The 16,261-nt window shown below is 36.4% G+C and overlaps 1 protein-coding gene across 17 annotated transcripts in view; it reads right to left on the bottom strand.

Moving 5' to 3' along the window:
- ZBTB20 (zinc finger and BTB domain containing 20) overlaps nucleotides 1–16,036 on the bottom strand; it is an 814,450-nt gene extending 798,414 nt beyond the window's left edge. For all 17 annotated transcript variants that reach the window (XM_077993859.1, XM_077993890.1, XM_077993875.1 and 14 more), the window contains exon 1: nucleotides 15,995–16,036. The gene's annotated coding sequence lies outside the window, so the exon portion shown is untranslated. The remainder of the gene's footprint in view (nucleotides 1–15,994) is intronic.
- Nucleotides 16,037–16,261: the final 225 nt, after the last annotated feature.

Genomic DNA, 16,261 nt, shown 5'->3' with positions numbered 1-16,261 from the left:
AAGTTTTATTATTGAATTAAAATTACCATTTTAACTGTATTAAAGTATATAATTTAGTGACATTCACAAGGTTATATAAATATCACCAACTACCTCCAGAACATTCTCATCACTCCAAAAGGAAGCCCTATATCCATTAAGCAGTCATTCCCCATTTTTCCTTCTCCCAGCCCCTGGCAACCGCTAATCTCCTTTCTGGTTCCACCTATATGCCTACTCTGGACACTTCATATAAATGAAATCACACAATATGTAGCCTTTTGAGTGTGTCCTCTTTCACTCAGCATGTTTTCAAGGTTCATCCATGTTACAGTATGTATCAGTACTTCATTATTTTTTATGGCTAATATTATATTGTATAGATATATCATGGATGAATAATTTTTATTCATTCATTCAGCAGTTAATGGATGTGAGTTGCTTCTGCTTTTTGGCTACTATGAATAATGCCGCCATGAATATTTGAGTATAAATTTTATGTGAACATATGCTATCAGTCCTCTTGAGTATATACCTCAGAGTGGAATTGATAGGCTCATTTTCTTTTTTGCTTTATCATCTTCACAAGGAGTTTATGTATCACATTGATCTTTCCGAAGAACTAGCCTTTTTGGGTTCTTTGGGAAAGAACCCACCTTTTTGGGTTCTTTGGGTTCTTTTGGGTTTTACTATATGGTTTTTCTATTTCATTACTTTCATCTTTCTAACAATCCCCTCATCTTCTATCTTGTATTATTTTTTATACTAACTTCTTAACATTAGGTTATCTTCATTTTCTATCTTCCTTAATAACAAAGGCCTTTAAGGCTATCAGTTTTCCTCTGACAACTGTTTTAGCTAGTTTTCACTGGCTTTTACAGAAAATATTTTCCTTTTCATTGCTTTCTAGGTGATTTCCTCTTTATTCAAAAGATATCTAGGAATGTTTCAATTTCTATGTAGTTTTTTCAACCTTTTAGAAAAACTGTTAAAATGTGATATATGTTAGCTTATAGTCATAGAAAGTGCCTGCAAAATCTCTGCTCTCTAAAACTCAGTTTTCTTAGCAGCCAAGTGCAGAGATGTTCAAAATATTTAAAGAATGTCAGATTCTACATGTATATCAAATCAAGTTTATGAATTACTCCATTTATCTTATTCATTGTGTGTAACAGAACTGTCTAGACCTTTCCAATAATTTGTACTCTATGTAATTACTATAAATAAACCTGCCGTATACAGATTTTATGTGGTTATTGTCTTCACAAACTGTGCCTCTTATTATAGTACCCCTTCTTTCTTTTTTAATACTTTTAACCTTAAATTCTATCTTATTTAATAAATGTTGTCATTCATATTTTGCTATTTTTCTTTTGTTTGCATTTGCCTGATATCTTTATGCTCCTCATTTTACAAATAACTCTTCTTCATAACTTGGTCTTATTTTTCTAGTAATATAATTTAGCTGGCTTATGTTTTTTAGTGTAGTCTGATATTAACTGTCTTTCAATGGGAGCATTTAGTCCATATACACTCAATGTAGTAATTGATGTGCTTAATGGTATATTTTTCAGTTACTTTATATTCTTATTTTATATTATTGTTTCCTCATTCCCTTCTCTATTTTGTTTCATCAAGTGGCTATGCATTCTATTGTCTCCTTGTTAATATGTAAGTTCTACGTGCTATTTCATTGCATTAAAGATTATCTTCCCTTTCTATACTCTAATAAACAGATTAATATACGTAAAAGATACTTCCCCTCCACCACCAAGAGATTCTATTCCCCCTTTCCCCTTTTCTTAAATAAATGAGATCTTTAGAATATATTCACTTCCCTCCCTCCTCTTCCTCCTTTCCTCTCATCTCCCACCACCCATTTTCCTCCTTTTACTTTCCAGCTTCCCACCTTCTCTATCTCCCATGTTCCGAAGAGACAGCTTAGTACATTTTAAAATGTTCTAAAGAAATATCCTTGTATTTCAAGAGCCTCAAATTACCTAATGTATTTCATATTGCTAGCCACTTATCTCTGTTAGATAAAATTAATACACACACACACTTATATATAAATGCTCATTATTCCTACCATGTTCTTTCCTCTTCATCTTCCTCATCTTAAAGTCTTTGTTCTAGTTCATTTGTTGTTTGCTTATAATCCAGACTGGCATTTTCTCAGAGGGGATATAATCACTACACACAATGAATTATTGCATATTCTTAAATGTATTTCTTTCTCACCTTGGCTTGCAAATAACTTTCTGGGCATGCAGATTCTTGAATTATAGTCATTTTCTTTCAGCAGTCTGCAAGTATCATTCCACTACCTTGTAACTTCCAGTGTTACAGATATGCAAATGTGAAGTCCTTATGATACTTTGATATTTTCCCCTTTATAGGAATTTGTTTTTTCTACTTTTGTCTCAATTTTTAGATTTCAGAACTTTTATTAGGATATACTTAAATGTGTCTTTTCTTTCAATCAAGACAATAAATCAGTAAACCCTTTAATCCACAGACTCCAATCTTTCTTAATATCTGATAAATTTTGCTAGTTTGTAAAAATTTTTACTTTGGGAGGCCAAGGCGGGCGGTTCACAAGGTCAGGATATTGAGATCATCCTGGCTAACACGGTGAAACTCCATCTCCACTGAAAATACAAAAAGCCAAGCATGGTGGCATGCACCTGTAGTCTCAGCTACTCGGGAGGCTGAAGTAGGAGAATAGCTTGAAGCTGGAAGGCCGAGGTTGCAGTGAGCTGAGATCATGCCACCGCACTCCAGCCTGGGTGATAGAGCGAGACTCCATCTCAAAAATAAATAAATAAACAAAATTTTACCTCTTCATTATCTATACTAATTTTTCCCACTGTAATTCCTATTATTCACATTTTGATGTCTAGATCTATCCTCTAAATCTCATCTTTTTTATTCAATATTTCACCATGGGCTTTTTTATATGCTTGGATACATTTCTTGCATTTGGTCTTTTCATTCACTAACTCATGTTTCAACAGTGACTATGCTCTCCCACAAATCCTGAGTTGTTCAAATGAGATATATTTAATATCTGAAATTATTTTCTGTTCTTCGAATTTCCTTAAGTGCTCCCAATTTTTGTTTTCAAATTCAGTTTTCATGTTGTTGCCAGTAGTCCTAGTTATCTGGAGTTTGTACTCTGATCTTTCTCTCTCACTTGCTATGGCTCTTCTTAAACGAATTGCTATTTTTCGCTAACTCAATGGAGCTCAGATCTGATTGCCAGATTATCCTAAATGGCAGAAATATCACAGGTGGTGAAAAGCAAAGGTAAACAGCCTGTCAGTTCTCTGCAAAGGCACATGGAGAAAGAGCTCTGTTGTCCTATCTTTATTTCTTTTTAGCCTCAAAAGACAGAGAGGACTCCACCAGGACATTCAGCTACTTTAGCTTTTTAGCTAGTTGGAGACACTTTGGTACTTAAAATGGGTAAATACTGATCTTCTCCTACAGGAGTTCACAAACCTCTAAAGCCCAAGTTCCTCCTCCCAATATCTGTTGCTTTCTCATATTTACCCATGGACTCCAGCACCATTCTCCAGTTGCTTGCCCAACTGAAGGCAGAAAAGTTTCAAAGCAGTGTTTCTCTGTCCAAGGTGTCAGGACAGTTGTTTATAGGTCACAGCAGCCATTTGCTTCAGAAGGGCAGGCAGCTTGGAATTGGAAGAAGATAACCATATATAGCTACTTTGTTTTCAAAGTCTTTAATTTTTAAAAAAACCTGGAGTGGAGTAGGGTATGTGGGTGTGAGGTATGTCTGGACTGCATTATACTTATTCCTAAGAATCAATAGTTTCCTCAGAAAGCATATTCCTGAATATATAAAATGACAATATGGTCTTCTGCATGCTCTTAGATAGAGATCATGAAATACACTCCAGCTATTAATCACTTTAAGTAAGCTTTAATGCAATCCCAGTTTTAATTATTCCAGGACTTAATTATCTTTTGTTTTGAAAACAACTTCAAATCAATTTGCTGTAGTTTCAGTTAGAAAGACAAATTATGACTTTAGCCAATCACGTTTCCCAATGTCTAACAAGTTTTATATATACGAAAAAGTATGTCAGTTATTTATACAGGAATTACATGTGTCCCACATATGGTTTACATGATTTTACCCTCTGTATTGTTCACAACCCAATTACCTTTTTTGCTTTGTAGAAGAGCTAAGTAATTATATTATATTATCACTAATATTACAGGGTTTAACTGGATGAGACTTCTAAATAACTCAGAATATTAGGTAAAATAATTAAAACTATTTTTTAATTGTGTGAAATTTTATGAACATTCCTTAAGAATTAGAAAGCTCATATAAAAAGTTCAAAATCTCAATTGCAATCTATGAATTACAAAGCATACTGTGCTTTGTTTGTCCCCCTATCCAGATAGGAATCATATAGGATATGAAATATGGGTTTCATCCTTAAATCAGCAGATAATATAATTCTGTGTACTCTATTCAACACAATATCCTGAATTGATTGTAGTAGATTTGCTTTACCACTGATGGGAGATACCTGACATATTTCTTTTCTGAATCACAGTAAATGTAATTTTATTGGAACTTCTGCCATGATAGAATTTCATTAAGTACCTAAAAGGATAGAAAACTGTGAGCATGCACAAACACATTGGGTCTTGGAAAAGTACAGGGAAAGTCTATAATGGGTAATAACAATTTTAACAATGCTAAATTTGAACTCCAATAAGTAAATGGATAGCCTAGTAAGGAAAAAAAAAAATTTCCTAGGATAAGTACAAAAAAGCCTGATCAACAATTTATTGAATTCCTCTTGTGTGCCAGATATTAGGCTAAGCACTAAGGCTATAAAGATAAATAAAGCATAGTACCTGTCATTAAGGAACTGCAGTTAAGTGTACTAGAATTCTAAATGTTACCTTTCCTAAGTGATGAAGATCAAAGAATTTAAGTTATAAGTTAAACTGCATATAAAACATCACACTGAATCAAACTCACTTTACACCAGATGTGCCCATTTTTGCATAATAAAACTCATCATTACACATATAAGACAGAAACAGAGTTATGCATACCCCAAAGGACAGAAACCACCATTTATTTGGCTCTTACACACTTTGGTAATTCACTTAACAACAAATGTTGAGACTGTAATGTAGGATATTTGAATCAGAAGAACCTAGAATTTTGTTCCATTTTTCCCATACTGCTTTTCATAGCATACCCCTTTAACATAGTATTGCCTTGTTCTCAATCCCTTTCTAAAACAATAAAGATTATTAAAAGCATGAGTATTCAAAAGTATTTCTCTGAGGATCAGATATATAAAGGACAGTGAGATACAAACAACATAGCTGTTAAGAACACTAGGTACCACAGGCTATCAAAATTACAAGAACAATAGAGTACCACTGATGATGAACTTGAGGAGAAAGGTGCCATGCACAAACTGAATGCTGATAATTTTTCTAACTTTAAAATACATTTTTCAGTGATGTATCCATTTGAATTATATAAAATGATTATTATACTATACTTCTTAATGTACTAGAAATAAGAGAATAAAGAAAATATCAGATATTCTCATAAGGAACAGTAAAGACACATAAGGGATGGATAGCAATTTCACTATTCTTTGACTGCATTCGGATGATACAGCTCATATATGTAATATAGCTTAACAATGAATATTATCTTTTGAAAACTTTTTAAGTTTTTAATACCTTGTATACAAAGGGTATATGAGTATGTATGTATACATGACACACGTACTTGGTTGGCGGTCATTTAAATTATTTGAAATAAAAATTTACTTTAAAGGTTACTATAATTCCTTTTAATTCATGCATGCTGACTATACTAAATACAATCCAAAGTCATGTACACTGACTTTACCTGAACTGATTTGAGACTACTACTCTGATAGAAATGCATTTATACTATCAGATAAAATTAAATCTTTCTTTCAGTACAGTGACAAATCAAGGAAAAGTTAAAGTACATAATAAAAGTCTAGACTGTATTCCATTCAAAGCATAGTAGAGGCTGTTTTAAAATTCCATGAACACGGGAAGGAGGAGACAAAGGCTAAATTCCATAATAAATAAAACAAAATTAAGGTTATATAATATTTTACCCCTCATATACATCACATCCTCAAAAAAGTTAACAGATGTGTTCTTGTTTTTGAAAATTGGACAGCAAACAACAATGTAGATTATAAATGCTCCTAGAACAGTGATTTCCAAATTGGGTGGCACACAGTAGGCATTCAATAAATGGCTTACCACATAGACTGTGCTAAATTGCAAATCTTTGTCATGCACTTAAACTTACTGCCTAATTCTAGGTTAGGACTGATGATCATGTTTTTGTGCCTAAAGCATAGCAGTCTTTGTATTCCAAACTCTCAGTGACACATATTTAAGCCAGCTATTGGTTTCTGAAACAAATGTTCAGGGCACAAAGAACAAACAAACACAAAAGCCTTCCAAAGTCATAGGATCTGCTACCCTTTGAATATATTGTTTCTGGTCTCTTTCACCCCTATTTCTGTATGATACCTGGTTCTCGGTTATTCAGTTGGGTTTAATTTAGTTTTCCTTTTTGACCTCTACCTTCCCAGAATTTCCAGTAATGCTTCCTTTGTCCTGCTCCTACCCATGATTTCCAAGGCCTGCTTTAACATGGTACCCAGCTCCACTGTTGCAAACAGACCTGAATCAGGCACCAGTTAAAGTTCATTCACTGTACAACCTTTAGACAAATTCTCTATCATCATTTTTAATTCTAGATTGAAGAGTTATATTTTAAAAAGACTCTATCAGAGCAACCATTGTTCCTACTTACAACTCTTTCACCTTGCACCCTTCTCTAGAACCTTCTCCAAATCTATGCCTTTCTGAAATAAAATCGCCATTATTAATCTGGGCAGGCACTGAGTTAAAATGGTCCCAGAATAGAGGTCTGATGCGGTGGTGATTAACAGCTTAGGTTCTCCAGAGCTGTACTTGAGTTTAATTTCCCATGTGTTTTATACTTAGCTGTGTGACTTTGAACAAGATACTTACCCTTTCTGGGCCTGCGCATATCTTTAAAATTGGGATAATAAAGGTACCTGTCTCATGGGATTGTGGAATTAACTGAAAAAATGCAGATACAACCAATGACTGCAACAAAGTAAGATCTCAGTAAATGTTGGCTACTATTGGTGTTGGTGGTATAATTAGTATTACTGTTTAATACAAGGATAGAATGCATTTAATTTTCACTGTGCTTCCCACTAATAATTTTGCTAGTCTTTTTGGTACTGATGGCTCTAGAAGAGTTACAGTGATTCTTCAATACGTATACTGGGTTTCAGTTAACACTAAAGCCAGCTTCCTTTAAGCACATTTAGAGTATCTTTTCCATTATTTGCATGCATTGAAGCATCCATTCCACCTTTTGTGTACAACAATTTATCTAAAATTCTTACAATTTCTCCTGATTGGCTAGATGTTTAGTAAGCTAAAATAGCATTATCTAACAAATTAGAGAGTATATTTTGGCTAGGAGGTGACTTATAAAATATTATATGATCAGTACCAAGAACCTCTGGAGCTGTGGGTGGATATGAGGAAATGAGAGGATACAGGACAGCATAGCTTCCTGTAAATTGCTGTTTCCATCTGTGAATAGGTAATGTTAGATACCTTTAAGCCTCTCACTACCATTCATGCTAGCAAAAAGGATGAGTCAATTAAACAGAAACTGAGAGTGAAATTTAAAATGAGAATTTTGAGGTTATCATTAAAGATCAAGTAGGCACATATAAATTGTATATAGTTGTTTCTTTCAAGAAACAACTGTTATCTATAACATGACAATATTTGCAAAGTATATTCTAACAGATTATTTCTGCTGTGAAACATCAAAATAGCCAAATTTCTTTGCCTACCTTATCTTCCTTCCTATGTAAATCTATCTGTGCACGGATATAATATAGGATCAAAAACTAAATGCAGTAGTTAAAAATTACCAATTTTATAAGATCTGCATGAGGTGGTTCCTGATTACTCAACGTATACCTATTTTTTGCTTAGAGAAGAGAATCACAAAACCAAATTTATCTTTTATCTTTGAATAAATGTATCTATCTATAGATTTTATAGAAATAGAAAATGTGAGTTGATTCATTCTGTTGTTACCTGCATCCTCAATTTAACAACTTTATGCTGTATGAAATGCAGAGTCAAGTTTACAAATTCTCTTACCAATATACTTTTCTGAGTTAAGATGAGTTGGCAAAGTATTTATGTAAACTAATAGATTTATTATACTTACCCACTATGAAAGATTGTAAGTACTTAATATCATATATCTATACCTTACTAGTGTGCTGTTAAAAAGCAAGTATCATTAAAATTAAACTTTTATGAAAGACTAAAAGTGGAAAGCAAAGTCAGGTATTTTACATATACTCTTTCTAGGTGTCCTAAGCATCAGTTTCAGTAACATTACCAGAAGCTAAAATAACAATTCAATTGTTGAAGGAAACAAATTCAGATTATTAGAACTGAAAATGACCCTAAAAATGAAAACTCTTAAGGTGCTAAGGTGGAGATCCACATAGATTATGCAACATGCCATGGATCATATAACTAATTACTGGCAGCAGTAGACCTAGAACAACCTCTACTAACTCCACATCTGAGATTTTTGACAATGTATAATAAAGTAAGAGTTAAATTTAATATATGAGATTGAAAAGGTAGATATTGTCCCCAAGTTAAAAATCTTTGGATGTAATTACTTCTACTTACTTTATATTCCTAAGACAACACATTTAAAATACCATAAAATTGTAAAAACTGGTTAGAAGTAATGAAAACTACAAACGAAATTTATGCTTTATCTTAAATCAAAACCATGGAAAACGCTTTATATATTCAAGTCTTGTATTTCAAACATTTTCTTATGTCCAAAGGAAGCCAGAGATTTATTGAAAAATGTGTGTGAGTGAGAGAGAGTGTGTATGTGTGTGTGGTGGTGGTAGGAGTTTTGTTTTGTTTTGTTTTGTATATTGCTAGAGATTGTTCTATTAATAGTTTCCTTTTGCAATGATAATCTGTGTTCCAAAATGAGGGCACACTAACATGAATTTGTTATAATTTATAAAGCAGTGAAATACAAATAAATTTCGGCCGGGCGCGGTGGCTCAAGCCTGTAATCCCAGCACTTTGGGAGGCCGAGATGGGCGGATCACGAGGTCAGGAGATCGAGACCATCCTGGCTAACATGGTGAAACCCCGTCTCTACTAAAAAATACAAAAATCTAGCCGGGCGAGGTGGCGGGCGCCTGTAGTCCCAGCTGCTCGGGAGGCTGAGGCAGGAGAATGGCGTAAACCCGGGAGGCGGAGCTTGCAGTGAGCTGAGATCCGGCCACTGCAGTCCAGCCTGGGCAACAGAGCAAGACTCCGTCTCAAAAAAAAAAAAAAAAAAAACAAAAAACAAATAAATTTCTACAAACTTACTAGTGACAGTAAGAAAATGGGTACCAAGAGTTTCAAAACTAAAAATCAAAATCTTTTTAACATTATGTTGAATTAGAACATCTTTCTAAAAGCCAAAAGTAATTGAAAAGAGATTAAATTGGTACACTCAACTCTCTAAACTGTGTGTATATTTTTCTTAAAGTGCATATCCACGAGCTGACAGTAAAGACAGGCTGGCTGCTTTGTCTGACTATAGTTCTGTTTACTTCATACTGTCAAGAATGGATTTTGACACAGTATTAATACTGCTATTTTTATTGATATAATTAGCACTGCTATAAATAATTTCTTGGGCTGCCATATGTAAGTATATCATTACAATCAGCAGTATTTAGTGCTTCTTTTTCTTATATGACACCTTGAAAATAGACTGTTGGCCCAAAGAACAAAAGTGACCTCATGATATGGGATTCACTGAAAAAAACATTGCCCTGTCAATAGAGACTACTGTTTTGTGTATGACTTCACTAAACAAACTAGTTTATATTTGTTTGAAACTAAAGTTTCTCACCAATCTGCTGTTTCAATTTCACATCACACCATATTGTACCTAAAACAGGCAATCTGGATTCCTGTTGCTACTTTTTCTTCCCCCAAACAGCTCAGGAATGGGTTTGAAATACAAGGCTTGAATATATAAAGCAAAATAATTAAGACACCCAAAATTTAGAACGGGTGGGTGAAAACAAGTACACTTGAAACCATTTGTGTAACTACTAGTGGGTGGCCCACTGTGAGTTTTTGATTATATGAAAGCAAAATCAAACATATTTTATCTTGCCTCTAGATCACATCAGCTGTGACAATAACCTTATCTGGACCTTGAATAGTTTGTTCATAAAACAAAGTAGGGTGATTGACCCAGTGCATATTCAACACAGAGTATGAAGGCCAAAAGAAAATGACAATACAATTCAAAACAAGTTTGTGAAAATTTTAGACTAGTATATTAAAACCTTTCTTTGTCTCTATCACTTGACAGATGGTTAGTCTTCACACAGCCTAGTATCGCTGGCAAAGAAATGACTGTGTCTAGCCAATAACACCCCAAATTTTGACTTAAAATGCACTGTACACTTGCTTAGACTTACCTTACAAATATGAATATTAATAAACTTAGTCATGCTTACTTTATTACTATAAAAATTTGACAGATGTCAAGATTTCATCTTCTGCCGTTATGAATACCTTCTTGAAACTCAACTATCTTAGGTAGATGTAAGGTTCTATGAACTCTGCACTTCAGATTTCATTCATTTTACAGGTTGGCTGGTAATCATGCTTAAAAAAAATACTTCCAAAATAACATTTCATCCCAAAAATATTATAAAATTTATAGAAATTTAATTAGCTTGTGTTTCTATGCTATCCACAGTAAAGTTTTGGTAACAAAGTGGCTTAAACAAAATCACCAGGGAACCCTGAATACACTCCATGTCAAGGACCACAAGGCAGGACTGGAATTATTTATCCAGTATTGATATATCTTTATTCAAAAACTGCTCATTTATAAATATATACTCACACACACACGCAAACACACATTGATCAACCATCCTTACCAGAAAACAGGAAACGGTCTTACTTTTTAACATTCTATTCGCCATTCTTCCATTTTGCTCTCTAAAAAAATTCAACTGAGGTTGGGCGCCGTGGCTCATGCCTGTAATCCCAGCTCTTTGGAAGGCCAAGGCGGGCAGATCACGAGGTCAGGAGATGAAGACCATCCTGGCCAACATGGTGAAACCCCATCTCTACTAAAAATACCAAAAAAAATAGCAGGGCGTGGCTGCGCGTGCCTGTAGTCCCAGCTACTCAGGAAGCTGAGGCAGGAGAATTGCTTGAATCTGGGAGGCGGAGGCTGCAGTGAGCCAAGATTGTACCACTGCACTCCAGCCTGGTGACAGAGCAAGACTCCAACAACAACAACAAAAAAATCAACTGAAACAATGTATTCCATTAGTTATAAAGTCTGTTTCCTCCTAAATCTTCCTATTTATAGCTTTCAGATGCTAGTAAGTCTGTATACAAATAGCCAGAGGCAATCACAAACTGCTCTAAAGTGCATTAATATGTACCCTTTCTGGAAGAGGCTGATTATGTTCCAAATTAGCATAAATAAAGATCTAATGTAGGTATAGTGCAATAAACCCTCAGCAGAGGATGGGAGGACTGGTGGAGGGAGAATTGTATTAAAAAAAAAAGTTATTTCCACTTAAGAAGTAAACTTGTATTTGGCTAACAAAGTAAGACTCACCATGACAGAGGGGAAAAAAAATTAAAAAGAAGAACTGTTATTTGAGAACTATGAACTAGATTTTGGAAAGGTGAGACACCCACTACTTGAAGTCACAAACTCAGCATTAAATCATATATTCATTTAACCAGGTACCAACTTTCCTTCTGTTAGAAACCCAGGATTTTTACACCTACAGACTAAATGATTAAAGTATTGCTAAAATCTTCTGTAATGTTCTTCTTGCATTGCAAATAAGTCTATTAAAGCAGAAAAGTGCCAATCAAATGCTTTTGAAAAAATGGTTTAAATAACAAAGCATTTTTTGCAGGTCTCTCTTCTTCTCTTTAATGTCACCTATAAACTAATTACAACAAATTTTCACCTTCTCTTGATAAAATCACAACTGAAACTAGGCATGGTGGCATGCACCTGTAGTCCCAGCTACTGGGAGGCTGAGGCAGGAGGGTGGATCACTTGAGCTCAGGAGTTAAAGTACAGCCTGGGCAATAAAAGAAGATTCCCATCTCAAAAAACTAAAAAGAAACCCAGAACTGAAAAAGATTTTTCAGATAGCTTCCTAAAAATATACCCTAACCAAAAACTAACAAGATATTCTAGCTTTTGTTTTACCACATTTTGCTAACAAGGTAATACTATGTAGGAATTTTATAGTAAATTTCAAGACACAAGATTTTTTTAATATAAACCAATATTTTATTTATTTCAAAGACATTATTGAAATCATGAAAAAAAAAATCCCTACCTGTTAAAATTACCAACTGAAATATATGGAGAAAGTTTCATGACAGTAATACAAAGTACAAATAAGAAATAAACTAAGATCTTCCTTTCCTATCACTGCCAACTGGTAAACACCTTCCTCCTTCTCAAACTTCTGTAAGCTCTCTCAAATTGCAGTTCCTAAAACAAGAAAGCAGCTAGGTTTTAAGTTTCATTCAAAAATCTCCTCCCCTAACAATCTAAAATGCACAAAGTGTATGTGACATTAGAACGTAAGCTCCACAAGGGCAGGCAATTTTCTCTCTTGTTCGTTATTATACTCCAAGTGTGTAGAACAATATGATAAATTTAACCATCCATTTCAGTAAAATATGATTATTTCAGAGACTAAAGCAAAGCACATCAATCTCTACTTCTGTATTCCAAATGTTTTAAAGAAGTCTCTGCTTGCCACTAACTCTCTGAAGTTATTCAGAATAATATGTAATTCTTTTAGAAATTATAGATTGCAGGAACTTAGTTGTAGCTTTTATTGCCCTTCTAAAATGACCTAATTATTCAGACTGGCCTTTTTTTCTAGAAAGTCCAATTTACCTAATTATTCAGACTAGCCTTTTTACTAGAAAGTCCAATTTGTCTGAAAAGTCTTTTGAAGACTTTCACTAATGAAACAAAAATAATTCACTTAAAATATTTTTTTCTTAGATTTTCTTCCTATACCAAGTAGTCAAATTCTTATTAACAGGACAACAAGAGAAATTAGATATTTCCGGGTCTCAAAAACTTTCTGATCTAACTATATAAGAAACTGGCATCACATCAACTGGTAGTTCTAAACACCCCCTTCCCCAATTATAGCCCACACATGAAAGTTTCTCTTTCCTCTAGTATTCCATTTAATCTCATATTTTATTTTAGTAGCTAGTCAATGTACACATGACCTATATGTGCATTTTCTTCGTTTTGTAGTAATCTTAAAACACGGGCCTAGCTGGGTAAGCATAAAGACTTCTTCCTGGAAATGGATAAAATTTGACAATTTTTAATCTGATACTTTCTTTAGTTTGTTAAAATTAGGACCTCACCATGACAGGGCATATTGCTGTGGCGGCTGGTAGCCAGCAAACTTGTCACCTGATCTTCATGTGCACAAGGCCTGTATTCCACTGGTCTATAAAATCTGAACTCATAAAACCAAAAATATCCAATTGCCCAACTCACTGAGCAGCTAATACAGTTCTAGAAATCTCACTTTTCTTCTTCTCACCTGTTTACTTCAACACCATGTGTCCCCAAACCTAAGGCCCTCCAAAATTGAGCTCCATAAAAATCACAACCCCAATCTTGAAAATTAAGCCTTGAGTACTGAACATCAGCAATTCTTCAAGGGCAATTCCAAAAGCTTTCCTAGGAGACTACCGGAATGATGGCACAGGAATATCACCATGCACTATGTGTGCAACAACTTTGTTATATTCTAAGAATTACAAAGAACAAAGGCAGGAAAATCAATGTAAACTTTTTTTCTTTCACTAGAAAAATACAGATTCTTCATTTTAAAGCAAAAACGCAGAAAGTAGCCACATCTTGACTAGGCAAACTTACAGCTGACCCTCAGTATCCATGGGAGATTGGTTCTGGGACCTCTCTAGGAAACCAAAATCCACAAATGCTCAAATCCCTTACATAAAATCGTGTAGTATTTGCATTTAACCTAAGCACATTCTCCCATATACTTTAAATCATCTCTAGGTTACTTATAATACCTAATACAAGTAAATGTTATGTATTAACAAATCATTGTTACACTGTATTGTTTATGGAATTGTGGCAAGAAAAAACGTCTACATATATTCTATTCCATCTATTCCCCACACCCAAAATATTTTTGCTCTGCAGTTGGTTAAATCCACAGATGTAGAACCCAGGGACAGGAAGGGTTGACTGTATGTAACTGGGGGTGGCGGGGGATCTATATAAATATTCCCACAAGATGCAAAGGGTACTTGGGATTGGGAACAGGGGCAGAAATGAAAACAAACCATTATAAACTTAAGGACGACGGGTTATGACTTAAATTTGGTGTCTCTAGCTATATCATTTATGTATAAAATGGTGATTGTGTTTTAAAACTTTGGCAACAAGTTACAACAGTAACATCAGAATCGCGTTCACTTGAAAACACTGGGTGAACGGTCTCTATAATTTTTTTTGCTGAAATTTATACACGGCCACGCAGTGAGAAAACTTGACTTTAGCACCATTTTGGTATTTTTAATAGAAAAAACAGTGGAGATTTTCACATGTCTAGAAAGGTAACATGTTCAACTCAGGTTTGGTCAATGCTAAGGACAGTACTACACCCGCAAGCTTCCAAACTACTTCCTGAATCATTCAGATTTTTATTGCAGAGCTGTCATCCTGCTACTGACCTCATTCAACCCGGTTCGGAGTGAGAGATCAGAGGATTACCGCGCTAGGTAGCGTAGCTGTACGCCATATTGTGTTTTTCGCTAATGTTTATAGTTTGTGTGCCTAGCATATGTTTGTGCAAGTGTGTTTATCAATAGAACTTTTAGAAAATCCCTGCCTCATGCCTCTTCAGCATCCTTAAAAAGGATAACAGCTGGGGGCGGGGGGTAGGGGGAGGACCCAAAAGCCATACAGACAGGAATGCATTAAACAATATACGAGAGACGGCATTCGTTTTAAACTTTCAAGAACCTTCCAACCATTTTTATCTCAGGTATCAGGAAGTGTTAACATGTTTTAATGTTTCCAAAGTGGCCCAAAGGAGAAGAGAAAGAAGGAAAGGTGTGTCTTCCCTTCCCAATCCCCCTCCTCTCTAGTCGTAGAAGCGAAGCAGGCGGGGGCCGGGAGCTCCGGCGTCTGGAGAGGCATCCAGCGGCTGTGGGGCCAGGACACCTCCTGCCCCCCAGTTCTCTGAAGACGCTCCAGAGACCGCGAGAGCCACGGCAAGCAGGGGAGGGCGAGGAGGGAGGGGGCAGAAGACAAGCGGGCGCCTCTAGCAGCTCCTGAGCCCCGGCTAGTCCCCCTCAGCTCCTCTTCTTGGAAGCAGCGGCTCCAGGCGCAGGGAGTAGAGAGAAGAAGGCAGAAGACACGTTTCCAGCTGCGGGACGTCCCGCCCGCCCCGCCAAGCCACCCGCCGACCCTCCCGCGCCTCCCTCCCGCCTCCCCGCCTAGTCGGGCGAGGCAGCCTCCGGGCGCTAGGAGGGGCGCCGGGGGAGGGGGCGCGGGCGGGGCGGGGCGCGGGGGCGCGCGCTCTCGGCCAGCTCAGGGCCCGCTGGCTCGCCGCTCTGTAACTCGCTCCCCCAACCCCACCCCGCTCCCCTCCTTCCCAGTCCCGCCGCCCCCCACTCCAGGCGCCTCGCAGACGCCTCATCCCCCTCGGCACGCACACACTCCTCCCTCCCTTCCGCCCGCCCCACAACAAATTAGAGTTTTTGGCGTTACCTCCTCGCGCTCTTTAATCTTCTTTCCTCAACTCCTAAACTTCCCCCCGCCCCTACTTCTTCAGCAGAAGGCATACATTGGACGCCTCACTCCGCGAACCCTCTATCGCTCGCCGCTATAGGATTGCCCTCACGCCACTCTTGGCTTCAGTGAGCCAATGAGAATGGGACGCCCCTCGTGAGGTTGCCGCCCATAAACAAAATACACTCTTCCTTCTTCCCTCCGCCCCCCGTCCCCGCCCCTTTCTTTCTCTTCCCTCATCTCTGT

This window comes from Macaca mulatta, chromosome 2 (genome assembly GCF_049350105.2).
Source record: "Macaca mulatta isolate MMU2019108-1 chromosome 2, T2T-MMU8v2.0, whole genome shotgun sequence".
Classification (NCBI taxonomy): Eukaryota; Metazoa; Chordata; class Mammalia; order Primates; family Cercopithecidae; genus Macaca; species Macaca mulatta.
Note: the sequence above shows the minus strand (reverse complement) of the source record. Positions and strands in the feature narration are given on the sequence as shown.